This window comes from Brachyistius frenatus, unplaced genomic scaffold (assembly GCF_029030835.1).
Source record: "Brachyistius frenatus isolate BFR_SWC_R1_liver_20210118 unplaced genomic scaffold, ASM2903083v1 Contig_129, whole genome shotgun sequence".
NCBI lineage: Eukaryota > Metazoa > Chordata > Actinopteri > Embiotocidae > Brachyistius > Brachyistius frenatus.
The window spans coordinates 509,641-534,380 of NW_027210728.1; the positions used below are offsets into that span (position 1 = coordinate 509,641).

The following is a 24,740-nucleotide window of genomic DNA, read 5'->3' on the forward strand; positions in this document are numbered from 1 at the left end:
AAATATGTAAGTAGCACCTTTCATACAAGAAAATGCAGCTCGAACTTCACTATTTTACTTTGTACAAAGCTAATCGATAAATATGGCGATATTTTTTTTTATACTTTTAACGCTTTAAACATTTGTTTAGACTGTATATGGACCTCAACTCTCTCTTCTCTCTCTCTCTCTCTCTCTCTCTCTCTCTCTCTCTCTCTCTCTCTCTCTCTCTCTCTCCTGGAGGCGGTCACTAGGGTAGTGGGCGTGGCGTGCCGCTAGCCAGGCAGGTGACGTCAGCGGGAGCTGTTCAAAGCGGTGTGGTGCTGAAGAGACAACTCTCGTCGGCGCTCCGTCAGACAGCCAGTCAGTCCTCCCGCCCGCCCGCTTCCTCCCCTTCTCTCCCTCTCTATCTGCCTCTATCTGTCTCTGTCTGTCTCTCCTGCTCACTCGGTCGGTCGGCTGCGTGCTCCGCGGCCGTCAGCGGGTCCGTGAACGCTGGATTTCACCGCCTCGAGGCTAGTTTATTAGCGCTCAGTGCGGGAGGATACAGGAGGAGAAGGAGCGCGTGCGGGAGAGATTTCTAACAAGTAAGTCGCCTCTTTTCTTTTCTATCTGTTTCCCTCTGAATGAATACTTTACACCGTTGCCGGGACAGAAATGCTCATATAGCAGAAGTGAGCCCTTTTTCCCGGTTTAAATGACTCTTGTTTGTGTGAATGTGGCCGCGTTCAGGTCCACGTATGACCCGGCTGTCTGTAATTATCAGTCCCCGTGTCTTCCAGCCGCGCCTAAATCTTACCCGAGCCTGCCTGGGGTAAAACATTTGACTCACATTTGCATGATCCAATGGTCAGACATGGTCTCTCTCTCTCTCTCTCTCTCTCTCGCGCGCACACACACACACACACGCACACACGCATGCACACACACATGCACGCAGGTTACACACACTGTTCTTTGCATGAATGAAAAAGGGCTCTCTCTCTCTCTTTCCCTTGTTATTTCTGTGTGTGTGTGTGTGTGTGTGTGTGTGTGTGTGTGTGTGTGTGTGTGTGTGTGTGTGTGTGTGTGTGTGTGTGTGTGTGTGTGTTTGTGCTTATCATAAACACTCTTTTCAACGTGTGTGTGGGGGAGGGGGTAAGACGGGTGGGGAGGGGGGGTGGGCTACAGCTCTTTGCTCACAGACTCTTGTCAACTCACATCGATGGAGGATTTTCATTTAAATGTGGCGTGCGGTCACGTGGCATTTGTAGTGGCTCTCGGTGGTTTTGATGGTGAACAGCAGGCGGCATCAGACCGAGAGGACCGGACTGTGGAAGCTGATGCAGCATCGCGGCCTGTGGTAGAAAGTGCAAGGAGGGAAAGGATCATGGTGTTTGTGTGTGTGTGTGTGTGTGTGTGTGTGTGTGTGTGTGTGTGTGTGTGTGTGTGTGTGTGTGTGTGTGAGAGAGAGAGGGGGGGGGGTGTTGATTTGTGTCATTTCCAGAGTGCATTTAGGTGTGGCCTCTTCTCCTTTTCCTCCTCCTCCCCTCCTCCTCCTCCCTCCTCCTCCTCCTCCTCGTCTTGGTTTTATTGCCTTGGGTGACGTGCTGGTGAATACAGAAGTCCGGTCGATGCTGTTAAACTGTCCCCCTCTCCTTCATCCACACACATGCTGGACGTACACAAGCCTGTGAGGCGACTGGCAATTTATTGTCTCTCTTGATTTTTGTCCTCCTCCCGACATAAACACCAACGAATGTGACAGCGGCTCTGAAGAAGACACTGCCGGTGGATGTTCGAAGCCTTTCATGACGAGTTACTTTCTTTTAACACTTCCGCGAAGGAGGGAAGTCACACGAAGAAAGAAGAATGGTCAAGAACAAACGTGCAGAGGCTGCAGGGTGCCGGTTCGAGTATTTCAACTTCCTTCAAACCCTCTCCCTACCCTCCCCCCCTCCCCCCGCCCTCTCCCCGCTTTGTACCCTTTGCATTAAACATTTTAAATCTGGAGCGTGAACCGAGATTGCCCCGATGACGTCAATGTGAGATTACCCCGATGACATCACCGCGACATCATCGGGGTTATGTTTCCCAGCTTTGGAAAGCGCCCATCAAAGCTCACCTCGCTGTGTCACATCCATTCAGTCAGCACGTACAAGCGCGGCGTCGCAGGAATCGGGAAGACCTGGCGAGTACGGAAATAATGTCGATTTAAATGTCGAGACGCTTCGACTGCCGGAAAGCAGGACTTGCGACATTTTGCAGCTCCGGTAGGCGAAAGGAAACGTGAAGGGAAGTACCGGGTGTCCAGATTTAGGCTCAAAGTCATTTTCTGAGTTCTGACTCGACCGACGTGGTTTAAAAATATCTCTGTAGAATCGTCATATTCTGTGATATTTCTGTCAAATTTGACGCAGTTGTGTGTTTTTGTTTTTTTTTACAACCACTCGGTGGCATCGACTTGTGCAGACAAAGATGAAGACGGTGATGTCTGCTGAAATGTAAACCATTTCTTTTCTTTCTTTTTTTTAATCAATTCTTACCGTCTTCAAAGACTTGCTGCTCTGCTTCCGTATCACCTGCAGGGACTCCTTCACCAGAAACCTCGTGGCGGTGAGGGGGTGGAGGGGGGGGGGTTCCTTTCCGGCAGACCTTATTTTATTCATACGGTCAGTGTGGAAAGGGGTTACTTTTGATTTGGTGACATTTGCAAACTTTCCGCAAAACCCCGTTGTTTCCTTTCCAACGAGACGCTACGGCCGCGACACGTTGTGCGACGTCTCCGAGACGCACACGGACCATCTTGGAAGCTTCAGCTTTTTCCTAAACTTCCCGAAGTGAACGCGTGTTGACATTCGAAGCACACGGGCAGGTGCGCGAACGGTGACATCGCTGACGCCGCGACGGGGCTGCGGGATGTTTACGTTTAAAAGAAAAAAAGAAAAAAAAAGCCTTCGTCTCATTCCTCTAATTAATTCCTCTCCCGGTGGATTCAGATTCCGATCTGGGCCCGTAGCCCAACTCTTCTCCCATTTTACCCAATTATCTCTGTATTAGAGGAATCCCGGGCCTTTAGTCAAAACACCATGTTTGCTTTTTGAGTCTGTGACTTATTTAATATTGTTCTTGGCTTGCGATCGGGCTGCCGGAGCGGCAGAAGTCTTCACAATATGCCGGCGTCTTCAAACACGACGTTGAAGCTAACCCTCCTCAGTCTTCAGGCTTGCGCGAAGTCTCCCCGTTTGCCAGTTTGAAGGCTTAAATCGTCGCCGTCTGTCTGACAAATTAAGACCGTGTTAGTCATAAACCTCTTGTGCCTGTTAATTTTTTTTTTAAGCGCGAGTCTTGAGATGTGTCATTTTTAAAAAAAAATAAATGGCCCTTTGTCAAAACGCCGATGATTAATATCTCAGAACGGGCCTGAAGGATAAGAGATGAGAGATTTGGCTTCTGTTTGTGCTTCGTGTTCAAAATCATGCAAGAAAACGGTTCTATATCCCCCCCCCCCCCCCCCCCCCCGGGAATCCCCCGCCTCCTTTGGCCTTTCTGTTATTGTTGTGGGGGAAGGAGGGGGCGGATGGGGGATAAAGGGAGGGGGGAGTAGGTCAAACCCCACCCCCCCCCAACCCTCCACCTCCTCTTCATCCACATCCTCCAGTCTTGCCCCCCCCCCCTGGGTGTCCAGCAGACCGGGTCTCTGCAGGCAGGTGGTTGAGTGGAGCTGGCAGGTCGCTAGGGCAGGCAGGTGGGGGGTTGGGGGGGGGGAGGGGGGCTCCCATGGCTGTCCAGCGACACCTGATACTGTAGGATCCGGTTTCTGTACCTGCAAACGGGTGAAGAGACGTCCGTAACGCTCGTTGATACTTTTTACTGTGAGCCGTACTCGACGGGAGGAAAGTCATCTCAGTATTTTCATACAGGCAAGAGCTTGAAGTTTTGTCTCTCACGCTGAAAGATAATTGGCCAATCCATTTATCCACCTGTATTTAATTGGCTCAAAGGATCCCTGAGTCATTTCCTAGTGGGAACATGATTGCTTTTTATTTATTATTTATTTATTTTTTTCTATTGTGTGTGTTCCCAAAAGAAAATTCTCCTCTCCACACGAGGTCAGAGACACTTCAGAGACGTGGATGTTTGTCACCAACGGGACTTGACCTCCGGGTTGTTCATTTGTTGCAGCTGTTACAAAAAAACGGGAATAAAAAGCAGAAACCTCAGAGGCGGAAAAATTAAGCTTCAAAAATGCCCCCCCCCCCCAAAAAAAAAAAAAAAATTGCAGTTTTTCGAGTGGCCACTTGAGGCCGCCACTAAAAGCGAGTCGAACTTTGTAGGTCTAATATCCTTCTTTTGTGACAAGTGTACGGGGGAATATAAATATATGTAACTCGTTTAAATTCTATTAGGGCTTGAAGTTATGCATAAATAAGGGTGGGCTACTTTGAGTGACAGGTTGGTGCTGTCACAGATGAATCATATTGCTGCCTACAGCTGTCAGCCACCAGCCTTCATTCGCTCCGCCCACTGCTCCGCCCACCGCTCCGCCCACGCACCACCTCTTTGCCCATTTTCGGCACAGTGACATTGCAAACGTGCTGATGTTTAGCGGTCAGGTCCACTGAGTTCATTAATGCTATTTTTAGATTGGAGAACGGATGCGTTGACACCTCAGTGGATCTGATCTACGTCGAAAGTAAATTTGTACGTTGAATTTAAGCGTTTTGCGACAATGCCGTGGGATCGTGAAATTGCGTTCCCTTTTTAATTAAAAAAAAAAAAAAAAAAATCGAATGCTAGACGTCCCTGAGTTTGGAGTTACTGCTCTCCATTTCAGTAAAGCAGCTTTAATTGTCCCCCAGCAGTCAGCAATATGTAGTGAATTACATTTTTGGTAAATATTCATCCGTTGGCTGAGGGATTCCTTCGCTTTACCATAATGAAAGTTTTTGAATTTACAGGTTTAGATGTCGGGCCGTGCGAAGAGCAAACCTCCTACGACACCACTTCTTCTTTATAATTCTCACTCAGAGATTTCTCTTGATGTGTGTGCTGAGACTTCACCCTCCAGTGGATCTCACTCATTTCCTCCACCCACCCCCCCCCCTCCACCCCTTCTCCCTCCACTCGGTGCCCTCCCATGAGCCTGAATAGAGTTTATTGTTACGGAAAACTGGCAGCAGATCTGCGGTCAGACAAGAAGCCCCGATTTCAAAACCAACCACACAAAAGGTAGTTCAGACTGCCGCAAAAACAGCCCTTCGTTGTCACTTTTTTTTTTCTTCCAAATCTCATTTTAAAAGCTGAAATCTACACCCGTCCGCGTGCGCGAAAGGCTCGTCGTCCTTCGAATTTAGCCGCTGCGAGCCTCGAAGGGACGCGTGATACCTGCGGGCTCACGCCGGTAATCTCAAACCGTGAAGATACAAACACGGTGTGAAATGCGACTTTCCGCGGCCTACTCTCTTATTCCAACAGACTTTAGAGGCACCGGCGCAGATGAAGTCTCAATAGGAGAGCGAGTTGTACTCTATAGTGACACTATGTTAACGGCGGTTTGACCGTAAGGTGTGAAGAGAAATGTGAAACGGTCGCAGCTTCACGTTGTCCTGATGACTTCTTTTATTCAGCCGGTCGCTCGTGTTATTTGATTTCATGGCGATCTTCAGCCGAGAGTTTCGGATGTCGGAGCATGTTCTTTGCATTTTCTTAACCATAATCACACAGTTTCTCCCCCAAAACACCAACTGAGGTTTGTTTTTCTGTAACACCAACCTCGTGGGTTTCCAGATGGTTTTGTTTTCCTCAAGAACGTGAGATTAATACGTCTCAAGATGAAAAAGAACGAGGCGCTGACACGCTTCCCTCTAGTGGACGGCCGTGTGTATTACATGCTCTGCCGCCATACCGGGTTGGTTTAAATTGCTAATTTACCCTCGTTGTGGCACCGACATGCAAAAATTCGGGCTTTAATAAATTATTGTAAAACTTCAGAAATGACAAATACATTTTTGTGTGTTTGCTGTTGTTCGTACTCTTTGGAAACGACACGAGCAACATGATTTCTTTCACATCGCTTAATCTGCCTTCCGTAAGTGCTTAGATTTACAACAGTGACAGAAAAATGACCCGCGTGTCGAAGAGCTAAACGCGTAATACGGGGCATCGTGTTCGTCAGCACGGCACAAATACAGTGCAACTCTTTCACTTTCCGGGCAGCAAAGTAAATCATAACTATAAATGATTCATAAGAAATGTCGAGGTCTCGCAGTTCAGCCTCTTCTCTCCCCTCTTTAAGCCACCGACCGGGATCACCGTCGGGTTTCACATGCGTTGGACAGTCGAGTCGAGCTTCAGCAGCATCAGCAGAAAGATCCTCCAGGGTTACCTCGGCGGTGCAGCCGCCTCCGGCCCTACGTTCGAACTGAGGCTTTTAGCAGATCAGTACACATGCACAGGCACAATTGCACAGACATATGCTGCTACTATTAATAGACCATCGTGTTTTATTATCCGGTCGGTCTTTTGAGCCTCAAATCCGAGATGAAAAGGTCACGTTGTCTCCCTCTTTCTTTATTCACACATAATTACAGAAGCTCGAGCGTCTGAGTGCAGTTTTTTTTTTTTTTTTGGTTACCACTTAATTTGCAGCACACTTGCACCTTATGGTGAGAGCGAGACTTTTTTTGTTTTGTTTTTTTTCTCGCCGCCTGCCAAACCTCGCCGCGCATGGATTGGTGACGGAGCGTCTGTCGTGCTCCGGCGAGGAGCAGATCGGACGGGCAGCCACTCGCTGAAAGCCAGCGGGATTAGCTCATTTCATAGGATTGTCACCCAGATCCTCCGTGTTTCGTTCGGACGGCCTACTTCAGGCCACATCTGGTCAGCGCGGCGCTGCTGTACCTTGTTTAATCCGTATAAGACGAAGGGGGTGTTTAGCCAGAATACGGGTTCTAAATAAAGCTGTGCTAAATTAGATTTTTCTTTTTGGGGGTTAGTACTACGGATAATTATTTTTTTTATTTTCCAACCGAATCTTTTTGATTTGTTTACGTTGAACTGTTTTGTTTAGTCTCTGTTGTGCAAAAATAACCTGTAATAAATGGTTAAGTGGATGATGCAGCCAAAATATTGCTCCGTGAACACGTAGTATTTTTTTGTGACGATCCGTTGGTAAAATTTGGTGAAGACCACGATACCATACAGAGAAATAAGGGTGCATTGCTCTCTGGTGGGCAAACAATATAACGGCACAACTGTTTGTAGATTAAGGGACTGGTTTTGAGAAATGATTGGATTATTTCCTTTCTATCTGAGACACCATTGATATGAATCTCATACATAATTTTGCTGATATTCTTGGAACAAATTCTCATTTACTCCAAGCTATCTATTTCTGCATTATGATCTTTAACAAAAGTACACTCGGGGCATATGGGCCAACAGATGTGCTAATAACAATATACTCTGATTGGCCAATATTGACGGATGGAATCGGCCGGCCGACGTATCGGTCCGGCTCAAACCATTACACCCACAGCGTTTGCAGATATATTTGTGATCTTGGTATTCGCCTATGTACAACTTTAGGAGTGGACATGATATAATTGGGAGGATGCATATCTGTAAACGGACCAGGTGTTAGTATAAAATGGAAATATGTCATAGACCCATGTTCCCTTTTTGTTTTAAGATAAAAAAAAAAAGACCAAAAAGTTCATTTCTAGGAAAAGTAAGACGCTAACTGACTTGAGGCTGTTTATCTGTTTATTAAAATGCATCGGTTGCTTTGCATGGCAGCGTGATACTGATATGATTCAAATGGATGCAGCTTCGTTGTGCTTCATTTTTTGTTGCTTCACATTTGTTAGTCTTCGTCGACAGCTTTTAGAACAGGTTCATTAACTCGAGTGTCACTGACTCACTATAAGGCTGTCGTTTATCAGACAGGCGGGAAAGAAGATGTTTGCTTTTCTTGCGGTTTTTAAAATCTCCCTCTGGCCTGGTGATGGGGGGACACGGATTCTTAATGTTCATCATAGTTCTCCCAAGTATCTCTGATTCATAGAGCCCAAGGTTGTTCATGTAGCCTCACTGTTTTTGTGACCGTCACTGACTGAATTTTGGGATGTTTAAAAAAAAAAAAAAAATTTTTAGGGTGGATATTTAAAAACAAAAAAGAAAGTCTAAAGGCTTCATTAGATGTATCTTAAGGTCGGTGAGTTTAACCACACTGAGCTAGAACATGTAGGTTGTGTTTAACAGGCAGCTTTTACAGTATATATATATATATATATATATATATATATATACAAATTATACCCTGTAGAGTTGATTAGAGACAAGACCCTGCATCAACATTCACTTACTGATCCTTCCTCCACCCTCTTCGCTCTCCCCTTTCATATTTCTTCCCAGACCGTATGGGCTTCATCCTGCCTTCATGTGGGCGTGTGTCCTTTGCACCCCCCTCCTCCTCCTCCTCCTCCTCCTCCTGCTCCTTCTCCTTCTCCCTTCCCATCACTCCTGTGTGTCTGCCATCCTCCCGTCTTCTCTGTATCCTCCATCTGTCTCTCTCCTTCCCCTACATGCATGCTGGCAGGTTTGTGTGCCAGCATGGCAGCACGGGTGGGATGTCTGCTAAACTCAATGCTGCTTTCGGCCGTGCTTTCTCCAGAGAAGAGGCCTGATATCTAATGCTGGGAGATAGACACGGCCGGAAACCCCCCGATCCCGTGAGATGTTTTTGTTTATATTTAGTCTTTTTTTTCTTTCTTTTTTTTTCTTTTTAAATGCCCTAAAGGAAAAATGATGGAAAAAGATTTGAATCTGACCTCGCAGGACCTTGAAACAGAAAAACAGTCATGTTTCGAAAAGAAATGTCATCTAGTGCAGTAATCAAACAAAAATGTTACATTTAAAGTAAAAACATATCCATATATTTATGAATATTCTGTTTATATAATATATTATAATCGCACTTGCTTTATAAAATCCATCTGGATGGTGGGTGGTTAAGAAATAATTAAAGTGGCACATTTACTTTAGAGACACTCTGTCGTTGAGGAGAGTTAGTTGAGTTTGTCGGATGGCTTCGTCGTTCCTGTAAATGATATATTCACGTTCATGTCACCTGATCGCTCCGTGTTGTTCTCACAATAACGACGTACAGACTTTGGACAGACAAATGTCACATTCGATGTTCAATGTGTGGAAGTTTCAGGTTTCAGAATACAGCTCTGCAAAGATTCTGTAAATTAAGAGGCTGATTCACTACGTCGATCGATTGATTGATATACTTTATTGGTCCCGCAAGGGGAACTTTTTTCCGATCCAGCAGCATGCAAAGATACAGGGTAAAAGCAATACAGATGACAGAATGAAAATATGAAATATAGAAATTAAAAAATGAACAGTATATGCAAATAAAATAGAATAAAATTAAACAACAGCGCAACGGCCAGCAATTTAGTGCAAAAAAAAAAACCCCATTAAAATCACATAAGCTTGTTTTCAGTTTTTAGATGCATTTCTGCCACCTTGTGGCGGTAGTAACGCACTACCATCAGCCGCAGGTACAAAAAAAAACCAAGGAAATAAGACCAGACGATAAATTTGAAAATCGTGTGCAGCATGGAAAGTTCTCTCGGCGGAAACGCAGCTTTGCAGCGGCGCATCAGGTTCGTCCAAACAAATCACAAAATTGTCAGGTGTTTTTGCAAATATACAACTGAATGTGTTAATTCTCACTGCCCTACATTTAGTCAGGGAAGCTTCTCACAGTCAGTTGTATTAAAAAAAAAAAAAAAGAAAAAAAATCATACTTTATACTAACGCAATCCGCTGGCACAGAACCATATCCCATCTGAGTCATCTCTCCTGGGTCTTTAGTGGTTTGTAGCGCTCTCATCTTTACAAAAAATAAACATGACAGAGGTCAGCAGACGTCCAGAATGCCGGTAGGCGGTAGCTGCAAGTCTTCAAATGTAACGATGTGAAAATCACGCCGAGCAGGAAACGTGAAACGTGAGTCTGCAAAGCACTTCCAATAAGCGAAAGGTTTCTCATATACGTCGATTTAATTTTTTTTTTAAATGTATTTATTTATTTTTTTCCCCATAACCCACCCTGTTCTTTTTTTTTTTTTTTTTTTTTTTAATCTAAATGTTAACATCAGACACATTAAGAGGCTCTAAGAAGTAAAAGCCAACAAACCTACCCAAGGTCATCCGTCCGCTGCAGGGACGATGACTTAGCACACAATCACGCCACAGATACACATTAACCTCACTTGTGCTCTGTGACACATAGAGGAGATTATATAAATCATCTCATGCGTCATGCACACACACACACACACACACACACACACACACACACACACTTTTCTCTTTAGCCTCTATTATAAATCGTTCTGTTGTTATGATCTGAAATCCAATTGAGGAAACGGAGTGGAGAGCAAAGGTGGTCCTGTGACCATTGCTTGAACCAATGTCCTTTCAGTCCTTGTTGCCGTGGTACCCGGCCTTACTGTCCCCGAACATCTTCAGCAATACATTTACTCCAACGTAGCAGTTTTAAATATTTAATTCCTATGGGTTTTTTTGGGTTTTTTTGGTGGGGGGGGGGGGGGTGGGGGTTATACCCTGTTAGTCTGAAGAGTCTTAAATCTCGAGACATGACAGCTCTCATCTCTGATTGATTGCCGGCAGGAGACGGCGCTCCCTCTGCAGCCAGCTTTTTGGACAACATCCAGAAACTTTTATTGCCTCATTTTTTGCAGAAGATTTGAGTGCCGTTAATTCTCATTCACTGCCAATGAAGGATCCACAAAACCTGCTGATAAAAATCACAGACAGAGACGTGTTGAGACGGGTCGATGTGAAACGACTCTCAAACCAAAACCTGCCACGTCAGAAAATGTAATATTCCCAGCTGCTGGACTGCAGTGGACACTACGGTAGTGAAAAGTGTTCCATTAAACGTCTTGCAGTTTTGCGAGGTGACGCGTACACAGGTTAGGGACTTCATGGGAAGTAGCTGGGAGGCTGTAAAAGAGGGAGAGGGCCAATGTATAATTTTTGTGGAGTTTCATTGGATTTGTTTTGCAGATAACTTGTGGGAATTGACAAAAATAGCAATTGCAAAGTTCCCAGTAAATATCCCCATTGGCCAGTGCCAAAACATAACCACAAAAAAATGAAAAGAATGCTGTTGTTCTACTCGTGGATATTCAAACACTGCATATCTTGACCGGAAAATGGACAATGGAAAACACGTTAATTAGCGTTTCATCAGTGCGTTGATAGATGCGTAATCCAATCAAAATTACTTTTCCTTCAAAGCATATTTGCTGTTGCAAATTGGGGGTGTACCATAATTTGTTAGAGACAGGGTTGCTTATCATATCCAGAGAAAAACAGTTGCAACATAATTCAGCATAATGAGTAGCGAATATGTCCATTTTGAGAAAGTGGGTGTTATGAGTGATAATATCCCCAGAAAAGAGCCCCCTTTATTTATCTTTTTAAAATTTACTTTACAATTCATCCCATCCTCCCAACTCAAATAATTTGTATACGGTCCCTAAATATAAAAACAAGCTTGGTTTGTGTTTACAAAAAAAAAAAAAAAAGAATAACAGCTAATCTTGGGGAAGAAATTAAAGCAATAATTGTAAAACTAGACCACGCTTCCAAAATATAAAATATAGATGAAATATTTTAACTTATTAAATCATCATGTAAATATAAAGAGTCAAACTTAACATTTCAGATGTTAATCTTTAACCAAAGTGACTCTCATTGTAAAACTGAATGGCCCAAAGTCTAAAGATAACCACATGTTCAAATTGTTTTTTTTTTTTAGGGGGACAGATTTAGAAAAGGGAACGGTTCCACTTTTTAATCCATCTGAATGAGATTGGCTGAACGCTATTTACTCTGGATTATACTCATTTTATTGAAATATTTGCATCTCGTTTCAGCTACATTTAGAGCAGACAGCTGTGCGGTGGATAGCGAGTCAAAGAGAGGGGGTGGGGGTGGTGGTGGTGGTGGGGGGGGGAAGGGTCACCTCCCTCCCTGCCTGCCTGCTGCTGTTGCTTTTGGCAGGTCAGTGTGAACAGACTGTGTGAACATGGAGAGATTATGTTTCCACCGCTGGTTACCTCAGCTGAGAGGTTGCACAGAGCAGGATTTGGGTTTGGTTGAGTTAATCTTCCACTCTGAGGTTTATATTTGGAGACGTTTTTTGTGTGTGTGTGTGTGTGTGTGTGTGTGCGTGTTTATGCGCTGCCAGTCATCAATGCTGTTAACTGATCAAATCACAGATACCCACGTCGTTTGGGGATTTATTTATTTATTTATTTATTTATTTTTTTGACAGTGCCGACTGATTGTTCTTTGCAAATTCTTATGTATGTTTCAACAACAACAAAATAATAATCCCGGCTGCAGCTGCGGCCGCGTTGCCGACCCGTCTGCACTCGAAGGTGCCCTCCTGTTCCCCGAGGCCCTAATCTACTTCTTGTGTGAGGTCAGGAAAGAGGTGCTTTGGGTGGAGTCGTGCGAGTGAGTGTCAGATGTGGTGGATGTCGTCGAACCATGTGGCTTCAGAGAGGAGCGGCCGCACACTGATAACAGGGAGGAGGCAAACTCCAGCAAACGAGTCCGCGCGGTCTCTCATTACCTGCGTGGACTACAGGCCATGTTCTGACCTCAATGTGTGTGTGTGTGTGTGTGTGTGTGTGTGTGTGTGTGTGTGTGTGTGTGTGTGTGTGTGTGTGTGTGTGTGTGTGTGTGTGTGTGTGTGTGTGTGTGTGTGAGGTTGGGAGGGGAGGGCTGGTAGGAGGATGAGAATCAGCCCTGTACGGTAATTAGCGAGGTGCTGAGGTTAAAGATGACTGGGTGGGCTGCGGCTCTGCGCTCAATGTTAACCCGATTTTCAACTCCCCCCTCGTTCTCGTTCTATTCTCGGCCTCCCATGTGGTCGAATTTCAAAGCGTTTGTTTGCCGAAGTAAATGCAGCTCCACAGACGCAACCGGTACATCTGGCAGCGTCGATTGAGTCGGTACGTACGGATTCTGTTGCAGGAGCGGAGCCGGACTGGGACCGGGACCCGGTGGCGTTTGACCACGAACCCGCCTGTGGGCTCAGTCCGTCGGGCCTTCAGACGCTGCTTTGTCGGGCCTGAAGAGATGCACCTTGTGGACGTAAAGCCACGTTTCCACTGCAGAAACTTTGAGGGGGACAAAGAACTTTTGAAGAACTCGGTTCCTCTACTTGTGTTTCCGGGTCTAGAACTGGTAAGAAGATTGTTTTAACCTCCTGAACATAGTACGAGTAGTACTTTTTGAGAAGCTGCAGAGCTGAACGTTGTTGATTGGTCGAGTACTCCAGCACAAGTAGTACAACTACAACTGTCCTTCTTTTAAATTCTGCAGCTGCAAACAAGTTCATTTTCTTTTTTGACACATGATGGAGCCACAGACGAAATCTTATTACAAGTCCAGGTCTAGTTGAGCATTCATACAGAGGAGAACTTGGGGAACTTGAGACTTTTTCTCAGGGGTTGGAGGAGACCAAAAACAGAGATTAAAAAAAGAGTCCGTGGAGAGAAACATGACTCCAAATGGATGCTAACGTAGCTCTGTTAGCTCGATATGTAAATAGCCACCCGTTTGCAACTATGTTTGACATAAAACAACTTCATGAGGCGATATTGTTGAGAGCCAACGGCGACACCGAGGCAGGAGAGCAGTGAAACTGAAAATAAATAGAAGTGAGCTGCCGTCGCTCTCTTGGCGTAAGTGATTTACAAGTGTGAGCTCCGACACTTCCCAGCTTCACTGCCAGCACCTAATATCACACAATACGGTATGCAAACAGTTACGTGGGACCGAGATGAATGCAGGACACCGAGCGGTAAATAACGGGGGGAACCGACGAGATTACGCGTTTCAAAAACAACGACCGTTTCAGCTTTTCATCCAAACCGTCGAACTGAAGTCAGCAGAAACCCCAAAACGCAATTCAGGCCACGCGCTATGAAGCACATGACTGAAATCGTGAACATTTACAGGTGAAGATTGGGGAAATGTAATTGTTATTGAAGGCGAGGAACTCCAAAAAAAAAAAAAAAAAGGGCCAACTTCATACACTCGCAATAATAATTCATATTTGTTGTTCGGCATTTCCTGTCTTCTACCTTTTTGTCTTTAACGATTAGATCAAACTGCAGAGCCTCCAGTCGCTCGTAATTAGCGCTCCGTCTTGTTTTCGAGGCGTCGTCCGTCCGTCCGTCCGTCCGTCCGTCAGTCAGTCAGTCATCATCTAATCAAGCTGCCTGCAGCTCCAGGCAACGACGAGTAGTAAAACCGGATCTACTGTCATCTCCGATACGTCAGCTTTTGTTTATGTCTTGTTCCCATGACAGAACGGCGACTTTGCTTCAATGAACCGCAGGCTGTTGTTGTTGTTGTTTTTGGGTTGTTTTTTTTTACCGAGGAGACTGAAAGGGAACACTACCCATGATGCAGTGCTCTCACGGGCGCAAAAACATAGTTTAAATAAAATAGCACCGTTACAAACTAAGACTTGCTGGCTGTCTTTTAAAAAGGTCAGTTCGTGGTTTTATCGATTCCCTCGAGCCGACAGCGAGCAGTCCTACTACGCTGATTAATTATACATTTTACATGCTAGAGACTATTTTATATGGATAGGGATCATCCGGGCTTCTACGAACGATGTGTTGTCAATGCATTTGTATTTATATATAGCATGTTGCTACCAAATAATAAGTGGAACAGATATTCCCTAATATGAAACAAATAAAATGAATAAACACATTTATTTCCTAAATGTAGCTTTACAAGTCTGGCAAACTGTCGGTAAAGGCCGTATTTTTATTTCCCCACCCCCGGCACATCCTCTTTTTTTTTTTTTTTTTTTTTTGTGAACCATCCCTGTAATATCTCGTGAAAGGAAGGATTACAGAACAGCCCATGGATTCATAATTCAAGATGACTTTACGGCTCCCATGGAGAAATTTGTATTCGGAAATAAAGCAAGTACATAAAAAATTACACAGCTTTAGTGCTTAAGCAGTCTCGGCGCAGTGTGGAGTCGCACACTTTAAATTTGATCTCCTTGCTGTGTGTTGTAACCTACACTTGAAGATTTCTACAGCAAGTGTGCTTTCTGTATCCAGAGGAAGTCGTACCAGATTAAGATCATCGCAGCGGTGTCGCTTCCTGCATTGCATAATATTCATAAAAACTGCATACGGCTAAAAAAAAAAAAAAATCCTTGGGCTTGTCGCCGCCTTGAATAATGTGAACCGAAGAATTAGATGAACCTGCTCAGGAGATAATACCAACCATTAATCCGCAGTTCAGCCAGCCTCTAAACCTGTGATATTGATCAGAAGGAATTTAAGACCCGGCTTGATTCTTCAATCCTTCTGGTGAGTTAATACGCTGAATATCACGAGTCATATTTTCCAAAGCAAATAACGTCAGATGGCCTTTAGAGTTTTATTTCGGTAGCATCGTTGCTATAAATACCTCGATTCTTACTTGCGAGTAAAACACGAGAAAAACGAGTAAAGACAACATTATACTATATATATATTATATGAAATTCAATCCTAATTATATATTCTCGTGGACAAGGTCGAGTGATATTTTCTAGCGATGAGCCGGGTGTGTTGTCATGGTGACCTGAGCACGTTTCAAACGTTCAGTTGACCAATCAGATCGCTGGGTCGGAGCTACTTAATATTATCTGACGTATAATGGGGACGTTCCCTCTCCTCAGCTACCTGGACGCACGAGTGGCATTTATAGTCTGGAAAATGTGTCACGCAATACAGTTATATTCATATATGTGTCTTGTTATTTATTTTTTATTTTTTTATCTTCACTTCCTTTATATTGAGTTCTCAAACAAGAAATTTAACATTGTAATTGTGTCTTAAATTTAAAAAAACAATAATAATATCCACTATTGTGTGGAAATGTAAGAGGACATGTCATTTTCAGGCCCTTTCTCTCTCTCTCTCTCTCTCTCTCTCTCACCCAAACACTTACCTGTGTTTGCCATGGCCTGAACTTTGGGCTGTTTCCATAGCAACATTCATCACGCTCGGTGACGGTGACAAGCGAGCCGGCGGTTCACAGCTCCTGTCTTCCCTCCACAATCACTGACTTATCTCCTCCTCTCTTTCATTTTTCCTTTTTTAATTAGTTCTTACCAACTCTGCCCCCCCCCACCCTCCCACCCCCCCACCCCCCGAACGTCTATAAAGCCCGACTGGGCGAGAAAGACTCCGCTTTATTTGTTCGGCTCGGTGTTTCAAGCTCACGGGCAGAATATCGTCTGGACCCGGCAGCTCTTTCTGAGCCGATGGCTTTGGGGTGCTGCCCGGAGGGATCCAAACGCACCAAATTGAAATGGGACATCGCTGAGATATGGAGCGTGCATTATGCACAAGGCAGGAAAGCGCCGTCACAAGTATGATAAATAATGACAAGGAGAACGAGAAGAGGTTTTGGTTGTCATGGTAAAGATCAGCACAGGCAGCATGAAGGGAGGCAGCAATGGCGCCGGTCCTCCAGTTGATGCTCAAGGACGAGGAGACTGTAAACTTCACATTTGATAGATGAGACTAACATACTTAGTTATTCTTTCTTAAGGAGTATTTGCGGCTTCAGGCACTTCGGCATCCGTCTCATTTTTCAGACCCGGGAAGTCACGTCCACTTTTATAAACCATCTGCGGTTCAGATACATCGTCTCGTTCTCTTATCCTCTTCTGCGATGGTTTAAAGATTTGAGAGAATTAGCAGCATCTGCTGTTTATCTCCGACAAATCAGTAGCGGCAGGCAATAAATTGTGTTTTCCTTTTCCGATTTTCTTAAAAATGTATCTTTTAACTTGTAAACGCACTCGGCTTTTTGTCTTTCTGCTCGTCGGTGCTCCGCAGGATTAATCAGAGAAAAGGAAAACGACTGCTGAAAAGATGCCCAAAATACTCATTTAAGCTGAAGTGAAGTGATAATTCTTTGTTGATTCTTCACTGCAGGTGACAGACAGTCCTTTTACTCACTGTTGATTCTAGAAATAAAGGTTAGTGCGACTTTTAACGTAAATAGCTTGTAAAGGAAATCCAACACTTCCACCGTGGCGTCGTACAGTTTGACGTCTTTCCCCTTGACGTGTTCACAGATTGCGTCCCCGAGCTGACGCGGTGTGTTTTTATTCTTTTTTTTTTGTGTGTTCAGAGAGCAGAGTTGAACCTCCGTCTCGGTTCCGCTTTTCGAAAATAGAAATTCTCTCTTCCTTGCGCGTCCGTGTCCAAGTGTGTGTGAGGAAGTCGTGTTTGGGGAAGGCAGCGCTCCCGCCCGGTGACCCGCGCGCTCGGTTCAAGAAGCTCACGGGAACCCAAATGCTGCACCTTCGCTGGAGTTCGCGTCCGCGGCGGCGCGCTGCGTAGTCAAAGCGGGTCTGTTTCAGCCCTCCGCTGTCGACTTTACGCCAGCGTTGAATGTTCAGCTGATGTACGACTTCCCGTGTTGTAACCGCCAGCTCACGAGTTCCATTTGAACGCTGCACTGGACTGACGAACTAAAATACAGACACAAAACTATTTGAAAGCCTTTTGGTTTTTTCCTGTCAGTAATATGTTGTGTTTTTTTTTTTAAAAGAAACTCTCAGTAACTTTCTGCTATTAAACATTTCCCCTCCTCTCATCTTCTTCTTCCTTTTGAAGCTGTCTGAGGTACTAATTTCAGTTCAAAGACAACCTTTCTTGCTGGTTTGGTTCTCAAATGCACGTGGGAACGGATTTTCTGCTTCTTTTTTTAATTTTTTAAATACCGTTTCACTTTACAGTTCAGCATTCACAACCTGTTGTGGAATTTGAAAAAAAAAAAAAAAAAAGTAAGTCTGGTTTTTTGTTTTTTTTAACTGTGTCAAAGCTGAGGCGCTGTACTGGGTTTTCTTGCGACATAAAAAAATATGACCTTGCTACTGTGAGCATGCTGGGAAATGACCACAAGCAGAATGTTTTCCTAATTTAGGCCACATGATTGTAGGTTACTCCGTCTTTTTCTTCTTCTTCTTTTTTTTTTTTTTTTTTTTCTGGGCTGTGTGGGCAGGAACCCATTTAAAGCCTCGGCTCATGAGAAACACTGAAACGTGTGTGACAAGTGGATGTGAAATACGTTTCCGCGGCCCGACCGGGAGTGAATTGTTCTTGCGGGATTTTGTTTTGACAGCGGATCAACACGCAGCATGTTAGCTGTTACAAACGCGGCGCAAATCGATGCCGAGCGATCCATACGGCTCCGTCTGCAGCCGGCCGCGCAACCGAGTACAGTGTGGGAGTCTGTTTCTGACCGATGCACCGTATATGCGAGTGTGTGGGTTTTTTTTTGTGCTTTTTAAAAAAAAAGACAAAACAATGTTTAGGCTGGCGTAGTGTGTGTGTGTGTGTGTGTGTGTGTGTGTGTGTGTGTGTGTGTGTGTGTGTGTGTGTGTTTAAAATGTGTGTCTCGTTGCCCCGGTGGCGTATCGATGAATCGGGTGAAACCTCGTGTGCGCCCCGCCTCCTCGCGGCCGTCGCAGTTATTGTGTCGTCTGTACGAGCGAGCGCGCACGGGCTCGCGCGGAGGTCAGAGGTCATTGGGACACCGAGGCGACGAGATTGAAACTGAATGGAGAGGGTGAAAGGAAGAGGAGGGGCGGGAGAAGAGCATTTCATGCGCGCAGAAGCTCGTGTTTGTCGGGGGGATTTCTCCTCGTGCGTCTCCGTCCATCTGCTGTCCCGCTGAAATCCATGTTTCACTGCGTGATTCGTGTATACACATATTTGTCTTTGCCATTTGCCGGTACATGCGGCTCGTATAGAGGCTTTGCCGCTTGCCACACAAATCTCTGGAACCATCTGACATGTAATCTACAAATACCATCGAGATATATATATATATATATATATATATATATATATACAGCAACCAAGAAAAGGCCTGCGAGGCTTCCTAAGCGACTGTATGTGCTGGCGTTTCGTGGCTTAATAATGATAAATACGGCAAGTGTCATTGTCATTAGCTCCCATTTGAGAGAAAACGCATAGCGTGAAGCTTTAAACCCTGTAAAGCTCGATCACTTTGACTCGCGCTGGTGCTTCGAGCTGTTTAAAATTAATGAAACAATGGCCCTCTTTTCATTGCAGCTGTTATCTTTCAAAGTCGAGTGAATTCCTCGACTCGCCGTTCGCCGTTTCCGGTCTCAGATATCTGCACGTCGGGCTGCAAGGGTCACACGGATGACGCGGCTCCAAAAGGCATTCAACTCACCTTTTAAGAATGATCCGCTTGAAGTTGATGGCGAAGCTGATGTGGAAGTGGTGGACATTAATATTATGTATTTTTTTTTTCTTCTTTTACATGAAAACAGCGCCCACATTACCCACAATGCAACTTGACCGCAAATTAGCAACCGCTCTTTTTTTTTTTTCCACATAAGCAAAAGAAGGATGCATTTTACTACATACCTCAAAGAACAAGCAATACACTTACAATACAAGCGATGAGAAAGTCAAGACAGTCATAGTGATTTGTTTTTGGGTGATTGAATTTTTTTTTTTTTTTTTCAATTTATAATTTTTAATTTTTCTACTTTTAAGGTTAGATTTTGTTGTTATTGTAGTTGTACTTTCATGCCAGTTTCAAGAACAGTTATGAAATCCGCAGAGTATTTCGTGTAGTTTCTAGCGTTTGTGTCTCTAACAGGAAGCCCCTCGTGTGAAATTAGAGGTTTTAAGATTTCATGTTTTATGTCATGTCTTGTTCCTAAACTGAGCTGATTTAAAAGAAAAATATTGTAGATTTTGCCTCATTTTAAGATGAAGCTTGTAAGTAATTTTGTTTCACCTTTTTTTTTGTTGTTGTTGTCCCAATTCAAGATTAATTAGATTCCCAGCCAATAATCTAGTTTCAAACATCTTTAACTTGAACGTCTCAACCTGACCGATCATTTAAGACTCATCCCATGTTTCTTGCTTGAAATAACGAACAGAATATTTGATTTTCCGTTGCTTTTTTTTTTTTTTTGTGGGGGTATTTTCCAGGGTCCAGTCATGTAATATTGAGCAGACCGGTTCCACGCTGACAGCCATCAGTCTGAAGTATTGATCCGCTTCGCACCCTCCGGCTGCCCCGGATCACGAAGGACAAACACAAGTGCATCCGAGCTCCACTGCTGCTCGTGCTCTGCGCACACACGGACGGCTGCCAACAGGGCTGTTGGGTAGTTGTGAGTCATGATTGAAATCCCGCTGGATGTAACGTAGGAAGGAGGAACTCTCTGGGAAGGTCTGAATGGATCGTCTTCCAGCGGCTGTCAAACGGACACGCGGCGTTGACCACGGCGACAGATAATGATTTGCAGTAAGCGAAGGAGGGAAGGCATTAGTGAGTCGTTAGTGTAATTGAGTGGTTTCATCGTCTGCTTTGAAGGTAACTTTTTTTTTTATTTAAGCCGCCTCCCCGCTCCACTGTGACACCAATTAGCGGCGAACAGTGAGTAGTTCGAACTGACCGAGCAAAGCACAAAGAAGATCGTTATTGATCTGCCTTCACATCCTCCGAGCTTTTATCTGACAAACTTCTTGTCTCTTCATTTTTTTTTTTAAAAATCAAAAAAAGTTCATTTTAGGAGTTTATGTGTTGAAACAAAGGGTTGAGGCCGAGCAGAAGAAAGAACAAAGGCAGGCGGAGGATGAGGAGGATCTTCTGGATCTGTGATTTCTGCCTCGTAGTTCATCTAATGAGATGACGAAGGAAGATGATGGCGGTGAAAACTGAGACTAACGGCGAAGAAACGGGCCACAGAAGCTCAAATACGAACCTGCATCTGTAATTTACACTGAGGTGTAAATGCATCCACGAAGCATTCAAAACTCCGGCTGCTCAAATCACCAAATGGTGCTGAAACCAGCCATTGTTCTCCGTCTCATTAAAGCAACGAGGAACAAAATGGCCCCGGAAATGTCTGCACATATAATCAAAGATGAGCCGCATGAGCGCTTATCTGATGCCCGATCAGCTGATTGATCTGTACGGGTGACGGAGCGCCATGTAAAGATGACAAAAAAAGATCAAAGTTCAATCTCATTTTCATGTGTTCGTTTATGATTAGAGCCCAGAGTTATTGTATTCTGTCCTACAAAGTCAGATAGAAGTACAGACACGGTGTAGTTCAAAGACGGACACGCAAATATTTAAATTGTAAAACCTTATTTTTAATCTAACCAAAAACCTCATGTAGTGTTTGTGTTACGATGAAAAGCTCACCGGGAGAACAAATATCTTCAACCAAAAAAAAAAACATGTTGCTTTCTTGCTAAATTGAACTTGATTATTAATATCAATTAATGGTAATTACTTAATGTAATGTTATGAGCCCAATTGAACACAGCACAGGTTGAATAAAGTGCTGCACATAATCAACCAGAATTAAAGCAGTCAGATGGATTAATATGTCTCTAATTAGATGAATTTACATATGATTAAACAATAACTTTAAACAAAATCACGTCCATTTCACTTGGGACAGACTTGGCAGCTACAATTCTTCCTTTCATATTGATATTTGATTTTATAGTGAATAATCTTTCAAGTTTCCATCTGTTCTATGGAGGTATTTTGGTGTCTTTCAGCTCATTGTTTTGGTTTTACAGCCTTCAGTGTTACTGTTTTTGGCGAGATGGTTGGACCCAAAGCAGAGCTAAAAGCCTAAATTAATTAATAGATCATAAAAAATGTTTATCGCATGTTTAAGTTAAGTTACATTTCTGTCCGAGTTGCGGCTGCTTCTTTGTGTAAAGCCGACGAGCAAGCGACGAGCTTCAGCACGTGAGATGTTCAGGGAACACCGGTGAACTATAGTCTCTAGCTTTAGCATCTATGCGAGGCGTTAAGGTAAATATCGGTTCATTGTAACATCTCGTGATAACTTGTGTTTGAGGCGTTCGGAGGACATCCGTTAATTGTAGCTACACAAAAAAAAAAATAGGTTACACTCTCCCCCCTCTAAACTGCATGAAAATTCAAGATTTGTACTGTATATATTCTTTTTTTTCTTTTTTTCTTAAAATCAATATTATAAAGCTGTTATTGGAATAAGTATCATTCAGGAAGCGGCATCGAAGTCGAGGCGTCTTTGACGGTATGGGACATTTCTGAACATGAGCGCCAATGAGTCGTTAACACAGGAATCGTTTCCATTTCCAATCGTTCATCTCGGCTTTTGCATTTAAATCCGATTCACCCAAAACGGACGTGAATCGGAGGGACTCTCGTCTGTACAAAAAAATATCCCCGGCACCGACGAAAAGCACTCGGTTGCACAGACGAGTCGCAGAGAGGCTGTCACACGGCGGCTGACGACACGCTTGATGTGGGCACTAAATCAAAATCAGGTTAATGGCAGAAAAAGGACTCTTAACAGCCGCCTTTTGTGTTACGTAAAAGTCCAGGGGTGAAGCAGCGCCGCTCTCGCCGAGCGATTTTATCAGATCATGTGCGGGGAAAGAGAGAGAGAGAGAGAGAGAGAGAGAGAGGCGGTGAAATGTGGGTGAGAGCAAGACTCAGACATGAAGGAGAGGACGACATGAAACAAAAGGTCACGGGTTAAAATCAGAGCAAAAATGTCACTCAGTTAAAGGAACATCGCAGTGATGTTTTTAAGCCACTTATTTCAAATTATATATATTTACTGCCGACTGTTCCCAAAACCGAAGTTGAGCTTTTATTTTTTTTTTTTATGTAATTTTCTTCATCGTCCGTCACAATGAGCTTCGCGTCCGCCCTCGTTTTTTGTCCGAATGCGGACTGTTGGAGGAGAACAGGTGCTTTTCATGAGCTTTTTGTACGAGTCACGTTTCTTTTCACATCTAATGTTTACAGCATTTTTTTTGACGCCAGATGCTAAATGTTTATACGATTAGAAACCCCCCCCCACCGTCCCCCCCTCTCCAAAACCTGTGGTCCCGCCTGCCGTGACTCGGCCCTCTCGCAGTTCATTTGTTGCTATCGGAGCGGCAGCGTTGCTCAAGAGCAGGTGGCAGCGGCTCCTGATCGAGTTACAGCACTCATTACATTGTGCCTCACGGCGATGAGTATTATATGCCTCCGCTAACCGCGTTAAACGTTCGCGAAGGAGACGGGGGGGGAGACGGAGGAAGAGGAGGGTGGTGCAGTCTCTTGACAGCCTTCATCTCAACCTTATCGAGTCAGTCTGGGAATCGCGTGAAGACGCGAGAAGAGGAGCCGAAATCCACAGAAGACCCGTGACAAGTTCTTCCGAGATGCTCGAAACAAGCCTCCCTGCCAAGTACTTAAAAAACAAAACAACGACTGGAGGACTCGTGCAGTTTCAAAGACGAAAGTTTGCTCACACCGGATAGTTGTAGTTATAAGTTAATCGAGAAATAAAACCTGTTCCTGGCATATTCTTACTTTCGGTGCCCGAAACCTTCGACGGCTTCCCGAGGCGATCCGCGATGCTGTTGCGAAATATCGAGGCCAATCAGCTGCGGGCTCTCGTCCCGCTGATGATAAATAATTTGACAGTTTATCTAGTCCGGTCGAGGAGTCAGAGCGCTCACGGGAGTTGTTGTTCAGCCCCGCCGGTGTCCCACGGGCCGCATTTCAGCCCAGATTGCATTGTTGTTGATGGAAACATGTCGCCGACAGTTCTTAATTGATTGGAAAAACAACCGTCCGGGGGAAACGGCACGTGACGCGGGTGTCGTCGGCGTCGAGTACAGCTCCCGCTGGGCCGCAAAGCACGAGCTTAAACAACCGACATGCTTCAGTGTGGCGGCGCACACGCAAACCGCTCTGCGTGTGCGTCGCCGCGACGACGTGTCGCGCGTTACGCAAAACGGCATCGGCGTGTGTGCGAAAGCTGGAGCTGCGTCTGTGTGTGTGTGTGTGTTTCCTGTACAGTGACAAGCAGCCACAGTAGTACAGTTACTAAGTGCATGTGACTAGGTCACCATGACAACAGCACTCCCCGGAGCATGCTTTTGAGCAGAGTGACGTCACTGGCCTTTGTGTGTGTGTGTGTGTGTGTGTGTGTGTGTGTGTGTGTGTGTGTGTGTGTGTGTGTGTGTGTGTGTGTGTGTGTGTGTGTGTGTGTGTGTGTGTGTGTGTGTGTGTGTGTGTGTGTGTTCATGTGTGTGAGTTGCATGTAGCTGAATTAACTGCTGCTCCTGCAGAAGGCGCTGAAAACACGGAGGAAATGAAGATAAGCAGAAACAAAGAGGAGTCGAGACAAAAGACTGGCAGCGAGCAGAATGAAAGGATGCGTGTAGATGTGGAGAGAGAGTGAAATCGCTCTGATGTGCGCTCCGCCACTATTTTAGTTTCTGGCAGATGGCCTTATTTCTCGTATCATTACTCCCTCACCACAGATTTCTGAGCTGTTTTTGTGTTTGTGTGTATATGTGTGTGTGTGTGTGTGCGTGTGTGTGTGTGTGTGTGTGTATGTGTTGTGTTGTGTTGGTCGCTCTGTTCCTTCTCCTCAATAACAAATAAGGGTATCGATCGCTGCTCCGCTCCGTTCAGCCACTGCTGTCCAACATGTACACGCATGCACACACACACACACACACACACACACACACACACACACACACACACACACACACACACACACACACACACACACACACACACACACACACACACACACACACACACACACACACA

General features: G+C 44.7%; 1 protein-coding gene across 2 annotated transcripts in view; it reads left to right on the top strand.

The window, feature by feature from the left end:
* Nucleotides 1–334: 334 nt before the first annotated feature.
* smpd3 (sphingomyelin phosphodiesterase 3) overlaps nucleotides 335–24,740 on the top strand; it is a 66,299-nt gene continuing 41,893 nt past the window's right edge. The window contains exon 1 of one of the 2 annotated variants that reach the window (XM_069714257.1): nucleotides 335–566. The gene's annotated coding sequence lies outside the window, so the exon portion shown is untranslated. Of the gene's footprint in view, nucleotides 567–12,912; nucleotides 13,266–24,740 lie in introns of those variants that run through there. The other variant, XM_069714258.1, reaches the window with a different exon arrangement.